We start from the raw sequence: 24,521 nt of genomic DNA on the forward strand, positions 1-24,521 counted from the left end.
TTAGATTCCGATGCTTCACTTCAGGTTTTCTGTATCCCTTGGTCCTTCTTATTGACGATGAAACACAGAAATTGCATCCGAATTTAATACAAGAGGCACAATGCCGACTTAAGTACAAGAGGACTGACACCCTAACTCTCTATGACTTGAACGTCTCCTGTGAGTCCAGTTTTAGATTCCGATGCTGCACTTCAGATTTTCTGTATCCCTTGGACCTTCTTATTGACGATGAAACACAGAAATTAAGTCCGAATTTAATTCAAAAGGCACAATGCCGACTTAAGTACAAGAGCTCTGACACTCTAACTTTCTATGATTTGATCCTCTCCTGTGAGTCCAGTTTTAGATTCCGATGCTTCACTTCAGATTTACTGTATCCCTTGGACCTTCTTATTGACGATGAAACACAGAAATTGCGTCCGAATTTAATACAAAAGGCACAATGGCGACTTAAGTACAAGAGGACTGACACTCTAACTTTCTATGATTTGATCCTCTCCTGTGAGTGCAGTTTTAGATTCCGATGCTTCACTTCAGATTTACTGTATCCCTTGGACCTTCTTATTGACGATGAAACACAGAAATTGCGTCCGAATTTAATACAAAGGGCACAATGGCGACTTAAGTACACGAGGTGTGACACTCTAACTTTCTATGATTTGAACCTCTCCTGTGAGTCCAGTTTTTGTTGCCGAGGCTTTACATCAGGTTTACTTTGTCCCTTGGACCTTATTATTGACGATGAAACACAGAAATGGCATCCGAATTTAATACAAAAGGCACAATGCCGACTTAAGTACAAGAGGACTGACACTCTAAGTTTCTATGATTCGAACCTCTCCTGTGATACCAGTTTATGATTCCGATGCTTCACGTCAGGTTTACTGTATCCCTTGGACCTTCTTATTGACAATGAAGCACAGAAATTGCATCTGAATTTAATAGAAAAGGCACAATGCCGACTTAAGTACCAGAGGACCGACACGCTAAGTTTCTATGATTTGAACCTCTCCTGTGAGTCCAGTTATAGATTCCGATGCTTCACTTCAGGTTTACTGTATCCCTTGGACCTTCTTATTGACGATGAAACACAGAAATTGCATCCGAATTTAATACAAAAGGCTCAATGCCGGCTTAAGTACAAGAGGACTGACACTCTAACTTTCTATGATTTGAACCTCTCCTGTGATTCCAGTTTTAGATTCCGATGCTTCACTTCAGGTTTACTGTATCCCTTGGACCTTCTTATTGACGATGAAAGACAGAAATTGCATCCGAATTTAATACAAAAGGCACAATGCCGGCTTAAGTACAAGAGGACTGTCACTCTAACTTTCTATGATTGGAACCTCTCCTGTGAGTCCAGTTTTAGATTACGATGCTTCACTTCAGATTTACTGTATCCCTTGGACCTTCTTATTGACGATGAAACACAGAAATAGCGTCCAAATTTAATACAAAAGGCACAATGCCGACTTAAGTAAAAGAGGTCTGACACTCTAACTTTCTATGATTTGAACCTCTCCTGTGATTCCAGTTTTTGTTGCCGAGGCTTCACTTCAGGTTTACTGTGTCCCATGGACCTTCTTATTGACGATGAAACACAGAAATTGCATCCGAAATTAATACAAAAGGCACAATGCCGACTTAAGTACAAGAGGACTGACACTCTAAGTTTCTATGATTTGAACCTCTCCTGTGAGTCAGGTTTTAGTTTCCGATGCTTCACTTCAGGTTTACTGTATCCCTTGGACCTTCTTATTGACGATGAAACACAGAAATTGCATACGAATTTAATGCAAAAGGCACAATGCCGACCTAAGTACAAGAGGTCTGACACTCTAACTTTCTATGATTTGAACCTCTCCTGTGAGTCCAGTTTTTGTTGCCGAGGCTTCACTTCAAGTTTACTGTATCCCTTGGACCTTCTTATTGACGATGAAACACAGAAATTGTATCCGAAATTAATACAAAAGGCACAATGCCGACTTAAGTACAGGAGGACTGACACTCTTACTTTCTTTGATTTGAACCTGTCCTAAGATTCCAGTTTTAGATTGCGATGCTTCTCTTCAGGATTTCTGTATCTCTTGGTCCTTCTTATTGACGATGAAACACAGAAATTGCATCCGAATTTAATAGAAAAGGCACAATGCCGACTTAAGTACAAGAGGACTGACACCCTAAGTTTCTATGATTTGAACCTCTCCTGTGAGTCCAGTTATAAATTCCGATGCTTCACTTCAGGTTTACTGTATACCTTGGACCTTCTTATTGACGATGAAACACAGAAATTGCATCCGAATTTAATACAAAAGGCTCAATGCCGGCTTAAGTACAAGAGGACTGACACTCTAACTTTCTATGATTTGAACCTCTCCTGTGAGTCCAGTTTTTGTTGCCGAGGCTTCACTTCAGGTTTACTGTGTCCCATGGACCTTCTTATTGACAATGAAACACAGAAATTGCATCCGAAATTAATACAAAAGGCACAATGCCGACTTAAGTACAAGAGGACTGACACTCTAAGTTTCTATGATTTGAACCTCTCCTGTGAGTCAGGTTTTAGTTTCCGATGCTTCACTTCAGGTTTACTGTATCCCTTGGACCTTCTTATTGACGATGAAACACAGAAATTGCATCTGAATGTAATAGAAAAGGCACAATGCCGACTTAAGTACCAGAGGACCGACACGCTAAGTTTCTATGATTTGAACCTCTCCTGTGAGTCCAGTTACAGATTCCGATGCTTCACTTCAGGTTTACTGTATCCCTTGGACCTTCTTATTGACGATGAAACACAGAAATTGCATCCGAATTTAATACAAAAGGCTCAATGCCGGCTTAAGTACAAGAGGACTGACACTCTAACTTTCTATGATTTGAACCTCTCCTGTGATTCCAGTTTTAGATTCCGATGCTTCACTTCAGGTTTACTGTATCCCTTGGACCTTCTTATTGACGATGAAAGACAGAAATTGCATCCGAATTTAATACAAAAGGCACAATGCCGGCTTAAGTACAAGAGGACTGTCACTCTAACTTTCTATGATTTGAACCTCTCCTGTGAGTCCAGTTTTAGATTACGATGCTTCACTTCAGATTTACTGTATCCCTTGGACCTTCTTATTGACGATGAAACACAGAAATAGCGTCCGAATTTAATACAAAAGGCACAATGCCGACTTAAGTAAAAGAGGTCTGACACTCTAACTTTCTATGATTTGAACCTCTCCTGTGAGTCCAGTTTTTGTTGCCGAGGCTTCACTTCAGGTTTACTGTGTCCCATGGACCTTCTTATTGACGATGAAACACAGAAATTGCATCCGAAATTAATACAAAAGGCACAATGCCGACTTAAGTACAAGAGGACTGACACTCTAAGTTTCTATGATTTGAACCTCTCCTGTGAGTCAGGTTTTAGTTTCCGATGCTTCACTTCAGGTTTACTGTATCCCTTGGACCTTCTTATTGTCGATGAAACACAGAAATTGCATACGAATTTAATACAAAAGGCACAATGCCGACCTAAGTACAAGAGGACTGACACTCTAATTTTCTATGATTTGAACCTCTCCTGTGAGTCCAGTTTTAGATTCCGATGCTTCACTTCAGGTTTACTGTATCCCTTGGACCTTCTTATTGACGATAAAACACAGAAATTGCATCCGAATTTAATACAAAAGGCACAATGCCGACTTAAGTACTAGAGGACTGACACTCTAGCTTTCTATGTTTTGAACCTCTCCTGTGAGTCCAGTTTTAGATTCCGATGCTTCACTTCAGATTTACTGTATCCCTTGGACCTTCTTATTGACGATGAAACACAGAAATTGCATACAAATTTAATACAAAAGGTACAGTGCCCACTTAAGTACAAGAGGACTGACACTCTAACTTTCTATGATTTGAACCTCTCCTGTGAGTCCAGTTTTAGATTCCGATGCTTCACTTCAAGTTTACTGTATCCCTTGGACCTTCTTATTGACGATGAAACACAGAAATTGCACCCGAATGTCATACAAAAGGCACAATGCCGACTTAAGTACAGGAGGACTGACACTCTAACTTTCTTTGATTTGAACCTGTCCTAAGATTCCAGGTTTAGATTCCGATGCTTCACTTCAGGTTTTCTGTATCCCTTGGTCCTTCTAATTGACGATGAAACACAGAAATTGCATCCGAATTTAATACAAGAGGCACAATGCCGACTTAAGTACAAGAGGACTGACACCCTAACTCTCTATGATTTGAACCTCTCCTGTGAGTCCAGTTTTAGATTCCGATGCTTCACGTCAGATTTAGTGTATCCCTTGGACCTTCTTATTGACGATGAAACACAGAAATTGCATCCGAATTTATACTAAAGGCACAATGCCGACTTAAGTACAAGAGGACTGACACTCTAACTTTCTATGATTTGAACGTCTCCCGTGAGTCCAGTTTTAGATTCCGATGCTTCACTTCAGATTTTCTGTATCCCTTGGACCTTTTTATTGACGATGAAACACAGAAATTAAGTCCGAATTTAATTCAAAAGGCACAATGCCGACTTAAGTACAAGAGCTCTGACACTCTAACTTTCTGTGATTTGATCCTCTCCTGTGAGTCCAGTTTTAGATTCCGATGCTTCACTTAAGATTTACTGTATCCCTTGGACCTTCTTATTGACGATGAAACACAGAAATTGCGTCCGAATTTAATACAAAAGGCACAATTGCGACTTAAGTACAAGAGGACTGACACCCTAACTTTCTATGATTTGATCCTCTCCTGTGAGTCCACTTTTAGATTCCGATGCTTCACTTCAGATTTACTGTATCCCTTGGACCTTCTTATTGACGATGAAACACAGAAATTGCGTCCGAATTTAATACAAAAGGCACAATGGCGACATAAGTACAAGAGGTGTGACACTCTAACTTTCTATGATTTGAACCTCTCCTGTGAGTCCAGTTTTTGTTGCCGAGGCTTTACATCAGGTTTACTGTGTCCCTTGGACCTTATTATTGACGATGAAACACAGAAATGGCATCCGAAATTAATACAAAAGGCACAATGCCGACTTAAGTACAAGAGGACTAACACTCTAAGTTTCTATGATTTGAACCTCTCCTGTGATACCAGTTTATGATTCCGATGCTTCACTTCAGGTTTACTGTATCCCTTGGACCTTCTTATTGACAATAAAGCACAGAAATTGCATACGAATTAAATACAAAAGGCACAATGCCGACTTAAGTACAAGAGGACTGACACTCTAACTTTCTTCGATTTGAACCTCTCCTGTGAGTCCAGTTTTAGATTCCGATGCTTCACTTCAGATTTACTGTATCCCTTGGACCTTCTTATTGACGATGAAACACAGAAATAGCGTCCGAATTTAATACAAAAGGCACAATGCCGACTTAAGTAAAAGAGGTCTGACACTCTAACTTTCTATGATTTGAACCTCTCCTGTGATTCCAGTTTTTGTTGCCGAGGCTTCACTTCAGGTTTACTGTGTCCCATGGACCTTCTTATTGACGATGAAACACAGAAATTGCATCCGAAATTAATACAAAAGGCACAATGCCGACTTAAGTACAAGAGGACTGACACTCTAAGTTTCTATGATTTGAACCTCTCCTGTGAGTCAGGTTTTAGTTTCCGATGCTTCACTTCAGGTTTACTGTATCCCTTGGACCTTCTTATTGACGATGAAACACAGAAATTGCATACGAATTTAATACAAAAGGCACAATGCCGACTTAAGTACAGGAGGACTGACACTCTTACTTTCTTTGATTTGAACCTGTCCTAAGATTCCAGTTTTAGATTCCGATGCTTCACTTCAGGTTTTCTGTATCCCTTGGTCCTTCTTATTGACGATGAAACACAGAAATTGCATCCGAATTTAATAGAAAAGGCACAATGCCGACTTAAGTACAAGAGGACTGACACCCTAAGTTTCTATGATTTGAACCTCTCCTGTGAGTCCAGTTATAAATTCCGATGCTTCACTTCAGGTTTACTGTATACCTTGGACCTTCTTATTGACGATGAAACACAGAAATTGCATCCGAATTTAATACAAAAGGCTCAATGCCGGCTTAAGTACAAGAGGACTGACACTCTAACTTTCTATGATTTGAACCTCTCCTGTGAGTCCAGTTTTTGTTGCCGAGGCTTCACTTCAGGTTTAATGTGTCCCATGGACCTTCTTATTGACAATGAAACACAGAAATTGCATCCGAAATTAATACAAAAGGCACAATGCCGACTTAAGTACAAGAGGACTGACACTCTAAGTTTCTATGATTTGAACCTCTCCTGTGAGTCAGGTTTTAGTTTCCGATGCTTCACTTCAGGTTTACTGTATCCCTTGGACCTTCTTATTGACGATGAAACACAGAAATTGCATCTGAATGTAATAGAAAAGGCACAATGCCGACTTAAGTACCAGAGGACCGACACGCTAAGTTTCTATGATTTGAACCTCTCCTGTGAGTCCAGTTTTAGATTCCGATGCTTCACTTCAGGTTTACTGTATCCCTTGGACCTTCTTATTGACGATGAAACACAGAAATTGCATCCGAATTTAATACAAAAGGCTCAATGCCGGCTTAAGTACAAGAGGACTGACACTCTAACTTTCTATGATTTGAACCTCTCCTGTGATTCCAGTTTTAGATTCCGATGCTTCACTTCAGGTTTACTGTATCCCTTGGACCTTCTTATTGACGATGAAAGACAGAAATTGCATCCGAATTTAATACAAAAGGCACAATGCCGGCTTAAGTACAAGAGGACTGTCACTCTAACTTTCTATGATTTGAACCTCTCCTGTGAGTCCAGTTTTAGATTACGATGCTTCACTTCAGATTTACTGTATCCCTTGGACCTTCTTATTGACGATGAAACACAGAAATAGCGTCCGAATTTAATACAAAAGGCACAATGCCGACTTAAGTAAAAGAGGTCTGACACTCTAACTTTCTATGATTTGAACCTCTCCTGTGAGTCCAGTTTTTGTTGCCGAGGCTTCACTTCAGGTTTACTGTGTCCCATGGACCTTCTTATTGACGATGAAACACAGAAATTGCATCCGAAATTAATACAAAAGGCACAATGCCGACTTAAGTACAAGAGGACTGACACTCTAAGTTTCTATGATTTGAACCTCTCCTGTGAGTCAGGTTTTAGTTTCCGATGCTTCACTTCAGGTTTACTGTATCCCTTGGACCTTCTTATTGTCGATGAAACACAGAAATTGCATACGAATTTAATACAAAAGGCACAATGCCGACCTAAGTACAAGAGGACTGACACTCTAATTTTCTATGATTTGAACCTCTCCTGTGAGTCCAGTTTTAGATTCCGATGCTTCACTTCAGGTTTACTGTATCCCTTGGACCTTCTTATTAACGATAAAACACAGAAATTGCATCCGAATTTAATACAAAAGGCACAATGCCGACTTAAGTACTAGAGGACTGACACTCTAGCTTTCTATGTTTTGAACCTCTCCTGTGAGTCCAGTTTTAGATTCCGATGCTTCACTTCAGATTTACTGTATCCCTTGGACCTTCTTATTGACGATGAAACACAGAAATTGCATACAAATTTAATACAAAAGGTACAGTGCCCACTTAAGTACAAGAGGACTGACACTCTAACTTTCCATGATTTGAACCTCTCCAGTGAGTCCAGTTTTAGATTCCGATGCTTCACTTCAAGTTTACTGTATCCCTTGGACCTTCTTATTGACGATGAAACACAGAAATTGCATCCGAATGTCATACAAAAGGCACAATGCCGACTTAAGTACAGGAGGACTGACACTCTAACTTTCTTTGATTTGAACCTGTCCTAAGATTCCAGGTTTAGATTCCGATGCTTCACTTCAGGTTTTCTGTATCCCTTGGTCCTTCTTATTGACGATGAAACACAGAAATTGCATCCGAATTTAATACAAGAGGCACAATGCCGACTTAAGTACAAGAGGACTGACACCCTAACTCTCTATGATTTGAACCTCTCCTGTGAGTCCAGTTTTAGATTCCGATGCTTCACGTCAGATTTAGTGTATCCCTTGGACCTTCTTATTGACGATGAAACACAGAAATTGCATCCGAATTTATACTAAAGGCACAATGCCGACTTAAGTACAAGAGGACTGACACTCTAACTTTCTATGATTTGAACGTCTCCTGTGAGTCCAGTTTTAGATTCCGATGCTTCACTTCAGATTTTCTGTATCCCTTGGACCTTCTTATTGACGATGAAACACAGAAATTAAGTCCGAATTTAATTCAAAAGGCACAATGCCGACTTAAGTACAAGAGCTCTGACACTCTAACTTTCTATGATTTGATCCTCTCCTGTGAGTCCAGTTTTAGATTCCGATGCTTCACTTAAGATTTACTGTATCCCTTGGACCTTCTTATTGACGATGAAACACAGAAATTGCGTCCGAATTTAATACAAAAGGCACAATTGCGACTTAAGTACAAGAGGACTGACACTCTAACTTTCTATGATTTGATCCTCTCCTGTGAGTCCACTTTTAGATTCCGATGCTTCACTTCAGATTTACTGTATCCCTTGGACCTTCTTATTGACGATGAAACACAGAAATTGCGTCCGAATTTAATACAAAAGGCACAATGGCGACATAAGTACAAGAGGTGTGACACTCTAAGTTTCTATGATTTGAACCTCTCCTGTGAGTCCAGTTTTTGTTGCCGAGGCTTTACATCAGGTTTACTGTGTCCCTTGGACCTTATTATTGACGATGAAACACAGAAATGGCATCCGAAATTAATACAAAAGGCACAATGCCGACTTAAGTACAAGAGGACTAACACTCTAAGTTTCTATGATTTGAACCTCTCCTGTGATACCAGTTTATGATTCCGATGCTTCACTTCAGGTTTACTGTATCCCTTGGACCTTCTTATTGACAATGAAGCACAGAAATTGCATACGAATTAAATACAAAAGGCACAATGCCGACTTAAGTACAAGAGGACTGACACTCTAACTTTCTTCGATTTGAACCTCTCCTGTGAGTCCAGTTTTAGATTCCGATGCTTCACTTCAGATTTACTGTATCCCTTGGACCTTCTTATTGACGATGAAACACAGAAATTGCGTCCGAATTTAATACAAAATGCACAATGCCGACTTAAGTACAAGAGGTCTGACACCCTAACTTTCTATGATTTGAACCTCTCCTGTGAGTCCAGTTTTTGTTGCCGAGGCTTCACTTCAAGTTTACTGTATCCCTTGGACCTTCTTATTGACGATGAAACACAGAAATTGTATCCGAAATTAATACAAAAGGCACAATGCCGACTTAAGTACAAGAGGACTGACACTCTAAGTTTCTATGATTTGAACCTCTCCTGTGAGTCAGGTTTTAGTTTCCGATGCTTCACTTAAGGTTTACTGAATCCCTTGGACCTTCTTATTGACAATGAAGCACAGAAATTGCATACAAATTTAATACAAAAGGTACAGTGCCCACTTAAGTACAAGAGGACTGACACTCTAACTTTCTATGATTTGAACCTCTCCTGTGAGTCCAGTTTTAGATTCCGATGCTTCACTTCAAGTTTACTGTATCCCTTGGACCTTCTTATTGACGATGAAACACAGAAATAGCATCCGAATTTAATACAAGAGGCACAATGCCGACTTAAGTACAAGAGGACTGACACCCTAACTCTCTATGATTTGAACCTCTCCTGTGAGTCCAGTTTTAGATTCCGATGCTTCACTTCAGATTTAGTGTATCCCTTGGACCTTCTTATTGACGATGAAACACAGAAATTGCATCCGAATTAATACTAAAGGCACAATGCCGACTTAAGTACAAGAGGACTGACACTCTAACTTTCTATGATTTGAACGTCTCCTGTGAGTCCAGTTTTAGATTCCGATGCTTCACTTCAGGTTTTCTGTATCCCTTGGACCTTCTTATTGACGATGAAACACAGAAATTGCGTCCGAATTTAATTCAAAAGGCACAATGCCGACTTAAGTACAAGAGCTCTGACACTCTAACTTTCTATGATTTGATCCTCTCCTGTGAGTCCAGTTTTAGATTCCGATGCTTCACTTCAGATTTACTGTATCCCTTGGACCTTCTTATTGACGATGAAACACAGAAATTGCCTCCGAATTTAATACAAAAGGCACAATGGCGACTTAAGTACAAGAGGACTGACACTCTAACTTTCTATGATTTGATCCTCTCCTGTGAGTCCAGTTTTAGATTCCGATGCTTCACTTCAGATTTACTGTATCCCTTGGACCTTCTTATTGACGATGAAACACAGAAATTGCGTCCGAATTTAATACAAAAATCACAATGGCGACTTAAGTACAAGAGGTGTGACACTCTAACTTTCTACGATTTGAACCTCTCCTGTGAGTCCAGTTTTTGTTGCCGAGGCTTTACTTCAGGTTTACTGTATCCCTTGGACATTCTTATTGACGATGAAACACAGAAATTGCATCCGATTTTAATACAAAAGGCACAATGCCGACTTAAGTACATAAGGACTGACACTCTAAGTTTCTATGATTTGAACCTCTCCTGTGATACCCGTTTATGATTCCGATGCTTCACTTCAGGTCTACTGTATCCCTTGGACCTTCTTATTGACAATCAAGCACAGAAATTGCATACGAATTAAATACAAAAGGCACAATGCCGACTTAAGTACAAGAGGACTGACACCCCAACTTTCTATGATTAGAACCTCTCCTGTGAGTCCAGTTTTAGATTCCGATGCTTCACTTCAGGTTAACTGTATCCCTTGGACCTTCTTATTGACGATGAAACACAGAAATTGCATCCGAATTTAATACAAATGTCTCAATGCCGGCTTAAGTACAAGAGGACTGACACTCTAACTTTCTATGATTTGAACCTCTCCTGTGAGTCCAGTTTTTGTTGCCCAGGCTTCACTTCAGGTTTACTGTGTCCCTTGGACCATCTTATTGACGATGAAACACAGAAATTGCATCCGAAATTAATACAAAAGGCACAATGCCGACTTAAGTACAAGAGGACTGACACTCTAAGTTCCTATGATTTGAACCTGTCCTGTGAGTCAGGTTTTAGTTTCCGATGCTTTACTTCAGGTTTACTGAATCCCTTGGACCTTCTTATTGACAATGAGGCACAGAAATTGCATACGAATTTAATACAAAAGGCAAAGTGCCGACTTAAGTACAAGAGGACTGACACTCTATTTTTCTATGGTTTTTACCACTCCTGTGAGTCCAGTTTTAGTTTCCGATGCTTCACTTCAGGTTTATTGTATCCCTTGGACCTTCTTATTGATGATGAAACACACAAATTGCATCCGAATTTAATACAAAAGCCACAATGCCGACTTAAGTACAAGAGGTCAGACACCCTAAATTTCTATGATTTGAACCTCTCCTGTGAGTCCAGTTTTAGATTCCGATGCTTCACTTCAGGTTTACTGTATCCCTTGGACCTTCTTATTGACGATGAAACACAGAAATTGCATCCGTATTTAATACAAAAGGCACAATGCCGACTTAAGTACAAGAGGACTGACAATCTAACTTTCTTCGATTTGAACCTCTCTTGTGAGTCCAGTTTTTGATTCCGATGCTTCACTTCAGGTTTACTGTATCCCTTGGACATTCTTATTGACGATGAAACACAGAAATTGCATCTGAATTTATTACAAAAGGCACAATGCCGGCTTACGTACAAGAGGACTGACACTCCAACTTTCTATGATTTGAACCTCTCCTGTGATTCCAGTTTTAGATTCCGATGCTTCACTTCAAGTTTACTGTATCCCTTGGACCTTCTTATTGACGATGAAACACAGTAATTGCATCCGAAATTAATACAAAAGGCATAATGCCGACTTAAGTACAAGAGGACAGACACTCAAACTTTCAATGATTTGAACCACTCGTGTGAGGCCAGTTTTAGATTCCGATGCTTCACTTCAGGTTTACTGTATCCTTTGGACCTTCTTATCGACGATGAAACACATAAATTGCATCCGAATTTAATACAAAAGGCACAATGCCGACTTAAGTACAAGTGGACTGACACTCTAACTTTCTATGATTTGAACCTCTCCTGTGAGTCCAGTTTTACATACCGATGCTTCACTTCAGATTTACTGTATCCCTTGGACCTTCTTATTGACGATGAAACACAGAAATTGCGTCCGAATTTAATACAAAAGGCACAATGCCGACTTAAGTACAAGTGGACTGACACTCTAACTTTCTATGATTTGAACCTCTCCTGTGAGTCCAGTTTTACATTCCGATGCTTCACTTCAGATTTACTGTATCCCTTGGACCTTCTTATTGAAGATGAAACACAGAAACTGCAAATGAAATTAATACAAAAGGCACAATGCCGACTTAAGTACAAGAGGACTGACACTCTGAGTTTCTATGATTTGAATCAGTCCTGCGAGTCCAGTTTTAGATTCCGATGCTTCACTTCAGGTTTACTGCATCCCTTGGACCTTCTTATTGACGATGAAACACAGAAATTGCATCTGAAATTAATACAAAAGGCACAATGCCGACTTAAGTACAAAAGGGTAGACACTCTAACTTTATATGATTTAAACCACTCCTGTGAGGCCAGTTTTAGATTCCGATGCTTCACTTCAGGTTTACTGTATCCCTTGGACCTTCTTATTGACGATGAAATACAGAAATTGCATCCGAAGTTAATACAAAAGGCACAATGCCGACTTAAGTAAAAGAGGACTGACACTCTTAGTTTCTATGATTTGAACCTGTCCTGTGAGTCAGGTTTTAGTTTCCGATGCTTCACTTCAGGTTTACTGAATCCCTTGGACCTTCTTATTGACAATGAGGCACAGAAATTGCATACGAATTTAATACAAAAGGCAAAGTGCCGACTTAAGTACAAGAGGACTGACACTCTATTTTTCTATGGTTTTTACCACTCCTGTGAGTCCAGTTTTAGTTTCCGATGCTTCACTTCAGGTTTATTGTATCCCTTGGACCTTCTTATTGATGATGAAACACACAAATTGCATCCGAATTTAATACAAAAGCCACAATGCCGACTTAAGTACAAGAGGTCAGACACCCTAAATTTCTATGATTTGAACCTCTCCTGTGAGTCCAGTTTTAGATTCCGATGCTTCACTTCAGGTTTACTGTATCCCTTGGACCTTCTTATTGACGATGAAACACAGAAATTGCATCCGTATTTAATACAAAAGGCACAATGCCGACTTAAGTACAAGAGGACTGACAATCTAACTTTCTTCGATTTGAACCTCTCTTGTGAGTCCAGTTTTTGATTCCGATGCTTCACTTCAGGTTTACTGTATCCCTTGGACATTCTTATTGACGATGAAACACAGAAATTGCATCTGAATTTATTACAAAAGGCACAATGCCGGCTTACGTACAAGAGGACTGACACTCCAACTTTCTATGATTTGAACCTCTCCTGTGATTCCAGTTTTAGATTCCGATGCTTCACTTCAAGTTTACTGTATCCCTTGGACCTTCTTATTGACGATGAAACACAGTAATTGCATCCGAAATTAATACAAAAGGCATAATGCCGACTTAAGTACAAGAGGACAGACACTCAAACTTTCAATGATTTGAACCACTCGTGTGAGGCCAGTTTTAGATTCCGATGCTTCACTTCAGGTTTACTGTATCCTTTGGACCTTCTTATCGACGATGAAACACATAAATTGCATCCGAATTTAATACAAAAGGCACAATGCCGACTTAAGTACAAGTGGACTGACACTCTAACTTTCTATGATTTGAACCTCTCCTGTGAGTCCAGTTTTACATACCGATGCTTCACTTCAGATTTACTGTATCCCTTGGACCTTCTTATTGACGATGAAACACAGAAATTGCGTCCGAATTTAATACAAAAGGCACAATGCCGACTTAAGTACAAGTGGACTGACACTCTAACTTTCTATGATTTGAACCTCTCCTGTGAGTCCAGTTTTACATTCCGATGCTTCACTTCAGATTTACTGTATCCCTTGGACCTTCTTATTGAAGATGAAACACAGAAACTGCAAATGAAATTAATACAAAAGGCACAATGCCGACTTAAGTACAAGAGGACTGACACTCTGAGTTTCTATGATTTGAACCAGTCCTGCGAGTCCAGTTTTAGATTCCGATGCTTCACTTCAGGTTTACTGCATCCCTTGGACCTTCTTATTGACGATGAAACACAGATATTGCATCTGAAATTAATACAAAAGGCACAATGCCGACTTAAGTACAAAAGGGTAGACACTCTAACTTTATATGATTTGAACCACTCCTGTGAGGCCAGTTTTAGATTCCGATGCTTCACTTCAGGTTTACTGTATCCCTTGGACCTTCTTATTGACGATGAAATACAGAAATTGCATCCGAAGTTAATACAAAAGGCACAATGCCGACTTAAGTACAAGAGGACTGACACTCTAAGTTTCTATGATTTGAACCTGTCCTGTGAGTCAGGTTTTAGTTTCCGATGCTTCACTTCAGGTTTACTGAATCCCTTGGACCTTCTTATTGACAATGAAGCACAGAAATTGCATACGAATTTAATACAAAAGGCAAAGTGCCGACTTAAGTACAAGAGGACTGACACTCTATTTTTTAATGGTTTTTACCACTCCTGTGAGTCCAGTTTTAGTTTCCGATGCTTCACTTCAGGTTTATTGTATCCCTTGGACCTTCTTATTGATGATGAAACACACAAATTGCATCCGAATTTAATACAAAAGGCACAATGCCGACTTAAGTACAAGAGGACAGACACCCTAACTTTCTATGATTTGAACCTCTCCTGTGAGTCCAGTTTTAGATTCCGATGCTTCACTTCAGGTTTACTGTCTCCCTTGGACCTTCTTATTGACGATGAAACACAGAAATTGCATCCGAATTTAATACAAAAGGCACAATGCCGACTTAAGTACAAGAGGACTGACACTCTAACTTTCTTTGATTTGAACCTCTCCTGTGATTCCAGTTTTAGATTCCGATGCTTCACTTCATGTTTTCTGTATCCCTTGGACTTTCTTATTGACGATGAAACACAGAAATTGCATCCGAATATAATACAAAGGGCACAATGCCGACTTAAGTACAAGAGGACTGACACTCTAACTTTCTATCATTTCAACCTCTTCTGTGAGTCCAGTTTTAGATACCGATGCTTCACTTCAGGTTTACCGTATCCCTTGGACCATCTTATTGACGATGAAACACAGAAATTGCATCCGAAATTAATACCAAAGGCACAATGCCGACTTAAGTACAAGAGGACAGACACTCTAACTTTCTATGATTTGAACCACTCCAGTGAGGCCAGTTTTAGATTCCGATGCTTCACTTCAGGTTTACTGTATCCCTTGGACATTCTTATTGACGATGAAACACAGAAATTGCAAACGAAATTATTACAAAAGGCAGAATGCCGACTTAAGTACAAGAGAACTGACACTCTAAGTTTCTATGATTTGAACCTGTCCTGCGAGTCCAGTTTTAGATTCCGATGCTTCACTTCAGCTTTACTGTATCTCTTGGACCTTCTTATTGACGATGAAACACAGAAATTGCATCCGAAATTAATACAAAAGGAACAATGCCGACTTAAGTACAAGGGGGTAGACACTCTAACTTTCTATGATTTGAACCACTCCTGTGAGGCCAGTTTTAGATTCCGATGCTTCACTTCAGGTTTGCTGTATTCCTTGGACCTTCTTATTGACGATGAAACACAGAAATTGCATCCGAATTTAATACAAAAGGCACATTGCCGACTTAAGTACAAGAGGACTGACACTCTAACTTTCTATGATTTGAACCTCTCCTGTGAGTCCAGTTTTTGATTCCGATGCTTCACTTTAGTTTTACTGTATCCCTTGGACATTCTTATTGACGATGAAACACAGAAATTGCGTCCGAATTTAATACAAAAGGCACAATGCCGACTGAAGTACAAGAGGACTGACACTCTAACGTTCTATGATTTGAACCTCTCCTGTGAGTCAAGTTTTTGTTGCCGAGGCTTCACTTCAGGTTTACTGTATCCCTTGGACCTACTTATTGACGATGAAACACAGAAATTGCAAATGAAATTAATACAAAAGGCACAATGCCGACTTAAGTGCAAGAGGACTGACACCCTAAGTTTCTATGATTTGAACCTGTCCTGCAAGTCCAGTTTTAGATTCCGATGCTTCTCTTCAGGTTTACTGCATCCCTTGGACCTTCTTATTGACGATGGAACACAGAAATTGCATCCGAAATTAATACAAAAGGCACAATGCCGACTTAAGTACAAAAGGGTAGACACTCTAACTTTCTATGATTTGAACCACTCCTGTGAGGCCAGTTTTAGATTCCGATGCTTCACTTCAGGTTTACTGTATCCCTTGGACCTTCTTATTGACGATGAAACACAGAAATTGCATCCGAATTTAATACAAAAGGCACAATGCCGACTTAAGTACAAGAGGACTGACACTCTAACTTTCTATGATTTGAACCTCTCCTGTGACTCCAGTTTTAGATTCCGATGCTTCACTTCAGGTTTACTGTATCCCTTGGACCTTCTTACTGACGATGAAACACAGAAATTGCATCTGAATTTAATACAAAATGCACAATGCTGGCTTAAGTACAAGAGGACTGACACTCTAAGTTTCTATGATTTGAACCTCTCCTGTGATTCCAGTTTTAGATTCCGATGCTTCACTTCAAGTTTACTGTATCCCTTGGAACTTCTTATTGACGATGAAACACAGAAATTGCATCCGAATTTAATACAAAAGGCACAATGCCGACTTAAGTACAAGAGGACTGACACTCTAACTTTCTATGATTTGAAACTCTCCTGTGACTCCAGTTTTAGATTCCGATGCTTCACTTCAGGTTTACTGTATCCCTTGGACCTTCTTATTGACGATGAAACACAGAAATTGCATCCGAAATTAATACAAAAGGCACAATGCCGACTTAAGTAGAAGAGAAAAGACACTCTAACTTTCTATGATTTGAATCACTCCTGTGAGGCCTATTTTAGATTCCGATGCTTCACTTCAGGTTTATTATATCCCTTGGACCATCTTATTGACGATGAAACACAGAAATTGCTTCCGAAATTAATACAAAAGGCACAATGCCGACTTAAGTACAAGAGGACTGCCACTCTAAGTTTCTATGATTTGATCCTCTCCTGTGAGTCAGGTTTTAGTTTTCGATGCTTTACTTCAGGTTTACTGACTCCCTTGGACCTTCTTATTGACAATGAAGCACAGAAATTGCATACGAATTTAATACAAAAGGCACAGTGCCGACTTAAGTACAAGAGGACTGACACACTAACTTTCTATGATTTGAACCTCTCCTGTGAGTCCAGTTTTAGATTCCGATGCTTCACTGCAGGTTTACTGTATCCCTTGGACCTTCTTATTGACGATGAAACACAGAAATTGCAACCGAATTTAATACAAAAGGCACTATGCCGACTTAAGTACAAGAGGACTGACACCGTAACTTTCTATGATTTGAACCTCTCCTGTAAGTCCAGTTTTAGATTCCGATGCTTCACTTCAGGTTTACTGTATCCCTTGGACCTTCTTATTGACGATGAAACACAGAAATTGCATCCGAATTTAATACAAAAGGCACATTGCCGACTTAAGTACAAGAGGACTGACACTCTAACTTTCTATGATTTGAACCTCTCCTGTGAGTCCAGTTTTTGATTCCGATGCTTCACTTTAGTTTTACTGTATCCCTTGGACATTCTTATTGACGATGAACACAGAAATTGCGTCCGAATTTAATACAAAAGGCACAATGCCGACTGAAGTACAAGAGGACTGACACTCTAACGTTCTATGATTTGAACCTCTCCTGTGAGTCAAGTTTTTGTTGCCGAGGCTTCACTTCAGGTTTACTGTATCCCTTGGACCTACTTATTGACGATGAAACACAGAAATTGCAAATGAAATTAATACAAAAGGCACAATGCCGACTTAAGTGCAAGAGGACTGACACCCTAAGTTTCTATGATTTGAACCTGTCCTGCAAGTCCAGTTTTAGATTCCGATGCTTCTCTTCAGGTTTACTGCATCCCTTGGACCTTCTTATTGACGATGGAACACAGAAATTGCATCCGAAATTAATACAAAAGGCACAATGCCGACTTAAGTACAAAAGGGTAGACACTCTAACTTTCTATGATTTGAACCACTCCTGTGAGGCCAGTTTTAGATTCCGATGCTTCACTTCAGGTTTACTGTATCCCTTGGACCTTCTTATTGACGATGAAACACAGAAATTGCATCCGAATTTAATACAAAAGGCACAATGCCGACTTAAGTACAAGAGGACTGACACTCTAACTTTCTATGATTTGAACCTCTCCTGTGACTCCAGTTTTAGATTCCGATGCTTCACTTCAGGTTTACTGTATCCCTTGGACCTTCTTACTGACGATGAAACACAGAAATTGCATCTGAATTTAATACAAAATGCACAATGCTGGCTTAAGTACAAGAGGACTGACACTCTAAGTTTCTATGATTTGAACCTCTCCTGTGATTCCAGTTTTAGATTCCGATGCTTCACTTCAAGTTTACTGTATCCCTTGGAACTTCTTATTGACGATGAAACACAGAAATTGCATCCGAATTTAATACAAAAGGCACAATGGCGACTTAAGTACAAGAGGACTGACACTCTAACTTTCTATGATTTGAACCTCTCCTGTGACTCCAGTTTTAGATTCCGATGCTTCACTTCAGGTTTACTGTATCCCTTGGACCTTCTTATTGACGATGAAACACAGAAATTGCATCCGAAATTAATACAAAAGGCACAATGCCGACTTAAGTAGAAGAGAAAAGACACTCTAACTTTCTATGATTTGAATCACTCCTGTGAGGCCTATTTTAGATTCCGATGCTTCACTTCAGGTTTATTATATCCCTTGGACCATCTTATTGACGATGAAACACAGAAATTGCTTCCGAAATTAATACAAAAGGCACAATGCCGACTTAAGTACAAGAGGACTGCCACTCTAAGTTTCTATGATTTGATCCTCTCCTGTGAGTCAGGTTTTAGTTTTCGATGCTTTACTTCAGGTTTACTGACTCCCTTGGACCTTCTTATTGACAATGAAGCACAGAAATTGCATACGAATTTAATACAAAAGGCACAGTGCCGACTTAAGTACAAGAGGACTGACACACTAAGTTTCTATGATTTGAACCACTCCTGTGAGTCCAGTTTTAGATTCCGATGCTTCACTTCAGGTTTATTGTATCCCTTGGACCTTCTTATTGACGATGAAACACAGAAATTGCATCCGAATTTAATACAAAAGGCACAATGCCGACTTAAAAACAAGAGGACTGACACCCTAACTTTCTATGATTTGAACCTCTCCTGTGAGTCCAGTTTTAGATTCCGATGCTTCACTGCAGGTTTACTGTATCCCTTGGACCTTCTTATTGACGATGAAACACAGAAATTGCATCCGAATTTAATACAAAAGGCACAATGCCGACTTAAGTACAGGAGGACTGACACTCTAACTTTCTTTGATTTGAACCTGTCCTGTGATTCCAGTTTTAGATTCCGATGCTTCACTTCAGGTTTTCTGTATCCCTAGGTCCTTCTTGTTGATGATGAAACACAGAAATTGCAACCGAATTTAATACAAAAGGCACTATGCCGACTTAAGTACAAGAGGACTGACACCGTAACTTTCTATGATTTGAACCTCTCCTGTAAGTCCAGTTTTAGATTCCGATGCTTCACTTCAGGTTTACTGTATCCCTTGGACCTTCTTATTGACGATGAAACACAGAAATTGCATCCGAATTTAATACAAAAGGCTCAATGCCGGCTTAAGTACAAGAGGACTGACACTCTAACTTTCTATGATTTGAACCTCTCCTGTGATTCCAGTTTTAGATTCCGATGCTTCACTTCAGGTTTACTGTATCCCTTGGACCTTCTTATAGACGATGAAACACAGAAATTGCATCCGAATTTAATACAAAAGGCACAATGCTGGCTTAAGTAGAAGAGGACTGACACTCTAACTTTCTATGATTTGAACCTCTCCTGTGAGTCCAGTTTTAGATTCCGATGCTTCACTTCAGATTTACTGTATCCATTGGACCTTCTTATTGACGATGAAACACAGAAATTGCGTCCGAATTTAATACAAAAGGCACAATGCCGACTTAAGTACAAGAGGGCTGACACTCTAGCTTTCTATGATTTGAGCCTCTCCTGTGAGTCCAGTTTTGGTTGCCGAGGCTTCACTTCAGGTTTACTGTGTCCCTTGGACCTTCTTATTGACGATGAAACACAGAAATTGCATCCGAAATTAATACAAAAGGCACAATGCCGACTTAAGTACAAGAGGACTGACACTCTAAGTTTCTATGATTTGAACCTCTCCTGTGAGTCAGGTTTTAGTTTCCGATGCTTCACTTCAGGTTTTCTGCATCCCTTGGACCTTCTTATTGACAATGAAGCACAGAAATTGCATACGAATTTAATACAAAAGGGACAGTGCCGACTTAAGTACAGGAGGACTGACACTCTAACTTTCTATGATTTGAACCACTCCTGTGAGTCCAGTTTTAGATTCCGATGCTTCACTTCAGGTTGACTGTATCCCTTGGACAACCTTATTGATGATGAAACACACAAATTGCATCCGAATTTATTACAAAAGGCACAATGCCGACTTCAGTACAAGAGGACTGACACTCTAACCTTATCTGATTTGAACCTCTTCTGTTAGTCCAGTTTTAGATTCCGATGCTTCACTTCAGGATTACTGTATCCCTTGGACCTTCTTATTGACGATGAAACACAGAAATTGCTTCCGAAATTAATACAAAAGGCACAATGCCTACTTAAGTACAAGAGGACTGACACTCTAAGTTTCTATGATTTGAACCTCTCCTGTGAGTGCAGTTTTAGATTCCGATGCTTCACTTCAGGTTTACTGTATCCCTTGGACCTTCTTATTGACGATGAAACACGGAACTTGGATCCGAATGTAATACATAAGGCACAGTGCCGACTTATGTACAAGAGGACTGACACTCTAACTTTCTTTGATTTGAACCTGTCCTGTGATTCCAGTTTTAGATTCCGATGGTTCACTACAGATTTTCTGTATCCCTTGGTCCTTCTTATTGACGATGAAACACAGAAATTGCATCGGAATTTAATACAAAAGGCACAATGCCGACTTAAGTACAAGAGGACTGACACCCTAACTTTCTATGACTTGAACCTCTCCTGTGAGTCCAGTTTTAGATTCCGAAGCTTCACTTCAGGTTTACTGTATCCCTTGGACCTTCTTATTGACGATGAAACACAGAAATTGCATCCGAATTTAATACAAAAGGCTCAATGCCGGCTTACGTACAAGAGGACTGACACTCTAACTTTCTATGATTTGAACCTCTCCTGTGATTCCAGTTTTAGATTCTGATGCTTCACTTCAGGTTTACTGTATCCCTTGGACCATCTTATTGACGATGAAACACAGAAATTGCATCCGAATTTAATACAAAAGGCACAATGCTGGCTTAAGTACAAGAGGACTAACACTCTAACTTTCTATGATTTGAACCTCTCCTGTGAGTCCAGTTTTAGATTCCGATGCTTCTCTTCAGATTTACTGTATCCCTTGGACCTTCTTATTGACGATGAAACACAGAAATTGATTCCGAATTTAATACAAAAGGCACAATGCTGGGTTAAGTACAAGAGGACTAACACTCTACCTTTCTATGATTTGAACCTCTCCTGTGAGTCCAGTTTTAGATTCCGATGCTTCACTTCAGATTTACTGTATCCCTTGGACCTTCTTATTGACGATGAAACACAGAAATTGCGGCCGAATTTAATACAAAAGGCACAATGCCGACTTAAGTACAAGAGGTCTGACACTCTAACTTTCTATGATTTGAACCTCTCCTGTGAGTCCAGTTCTTGTAGCCCAGGCTTCACTTCAGGTTTACTGTGTCCCTTGGACCTTCTTATTGACGATGAAACACAGAAATTGCATCCGAAATTAATACAAAAGGCACAATGCAGACTTAAGTACAAGAGGACTGACACTCTAACTTTCTATGATTTGAATCACTCCTGTGAGGCCAGTTTTAGATTCCGATGCTTCACTTCAGGTTTACTGTATCCCTTGGACCTTCTTATTGACCATGAAACACAGAAATTGCATCCAAATATAATACAAAAGGCACAATGCCAACTTAAGTACAAGAGGACTGACACTCTAACTTTCTACGATTTGAACCTCTCCAGTGAGTCCAGTTTTAGATTCCGATGCTTCACTTCAGGTTTACTGTATCCCTTGGACCTTCTTATTGACGATGAAACACAGAAATTGCATCCGAATTTAATACAAAAGGCACGATGCCGGCTTAAGTACAAGAGGACTGACACTCTAACTTTCTATGATTTGAACCTCTCCTGTGAATCCAGTTTTAGTTTCCGATTCTTCATTTCAAGTTTACTGTATCCCTTGGACCTTCTTATTGACGATGAAACACAGAAATTACATCTGAATTTAATACAAAAGGCACAATACCGACTTAAGTACAAGAGGACTGACACTCTAACTTTCTATGATTTGAACCTCTCCTGTGAGAACAGTTTTAGATTCCGATGCTTCACTTCAGATTTACTGTATCCCTTGGACCTTCTTATTGACGATGAAACACAGAAATTGCATCCGAATTTAATACAAAAGGCACGATGCCGGCTTAAGTACAAGAGGACTGACACTCTAACTTTCTATGATTTGAACCTCTCCTGTGTTACCAGTTTTAGTTTCCGATTCTTCATTTGAAGTTTACTGTATCCCTTGGACCTTCTTATTGACGATGAAACACAGAAATTACATCTGAATTTAATACAAAAGGCACAATGCCGACTTAAGTACAAGAGGACTGACACTCTAACTTTCTTTGATTTGAACCTGTCCTGTGATTCCAGTTTTAGATTCCGATGGTTCACTTCAGGTTTTCTGTATCCCTTGGTCCTTCTTATTGACGATGAAACACAGAAATTGCATCGGAATTTAATACAAAAGGCATAATGCCGACTTAAGTACAAGAGGACTGACACCCTAACTTTCTATGACTTGAACCTCTCCTGTGAGTCCAGTTTTAGATTCCGATGCTTCACTTCAGGTTTACTGTATCCCTTGGACCTTCTTATTGACGATGAAACACAGAAATTGCATCCGTATTTAATACAAAAGGCTCAATGCCTGCTTAAGTACAAGAGGACTGACACTCTAACTTTCTATGATTTGAACCTCTCCTGTGATTTCAGTTTTAGATTCCGATGCTTCACTTCAGGTTTACTGTATCCCTTGGACCTTCTTATTGACGATGAAACACAGAAATTGCATCCGAATTTAATACAAAAGGCACAATGCTGGCATAAGTACAAGAGGACTAACACTCTAACTTTCTATGATTTGAACCTCTCCTGTGAGTCCAGTTTTAGATTCCGATGCTTCTCTTCAGATTTACTGTATCCCTTGGACCTTCTTATTGACGATGAAACACAGAAATTGCATCCGAATTTAATACAAAAGGCACAATGCTGGGTTAAGTACAAGAGGACTAACACTCTACCTTTCTATGATTTGAACCTCTCCTGTGAGTCCAGTTTTAGATTCCGATGCTTCACTTCAGATTTACTGTATCCCTTGGACCTTCTTATTGACGATGAAACACAGAAATTGCGTCCAAATTTAATACAAAAGGCACAATGCCGACTTAAGTACAAGAGGTCTGACACTCTAACTTTCTATGATTTGAACCTCTCCTGTGAGTCCAGTTTTTGTTGCCGAGGCTTCACTTCAGGTTCACTGTGTCCCTTGGACCTTCTTATTGACAATGAAACACAGAAATTGCATACGAATTTTATACAAAAGGCACAGTGCCGACTTAGGTACAAGAGGACTGACACTCTAACTTTCTATGATTTGAACCACTCCTGTGAGTCCAGTTTTAGATTCCGATGCTTCACTTCAGGTTTACTGTATCCCTTTGACCTTCTTATTGACGATGAAACACAGAAATTGCATCTGAATTTAATACAAAAGACACAATGCCGTCTTAAGTACAAGAGGACTGACACTCTAACTTTCTATGATTTGAATCACTCCTGTGAGGCCAGTTTTAGATTCCGATGCTTCACTTCAGGTTTACTGTATCCCTTGGACCAACTTATTGACGATGAAACACAGAAATTGCATCCGAATATAATACAAAAGGCACAATGCCGTCTTAAGTACAAGAGGACTGACACTCTAACTTTCTATGATTTGAACCTCTCCTGTGATTCCAGTTTTAGATTCCGATGCTTCACTTCAGGTTCACTGTATCCCTTCGACCTTCTTATTTACGATGAAACACAGAAAT

This window comes from Schistocerca americana, chromosome 9 (assembly GCF_021461395.2).
Source record: "Schistocerca americana isolate TAMUIC-IGC-003095 chromosome 9, iqSchAmer2.1, whole genome shotgun sequence".
NCBI lineage: Eukaryota > Metazoa > Arthropoda > Insecta > Orthoptera > Acrididae > Schistocerca > Schistocerca americana.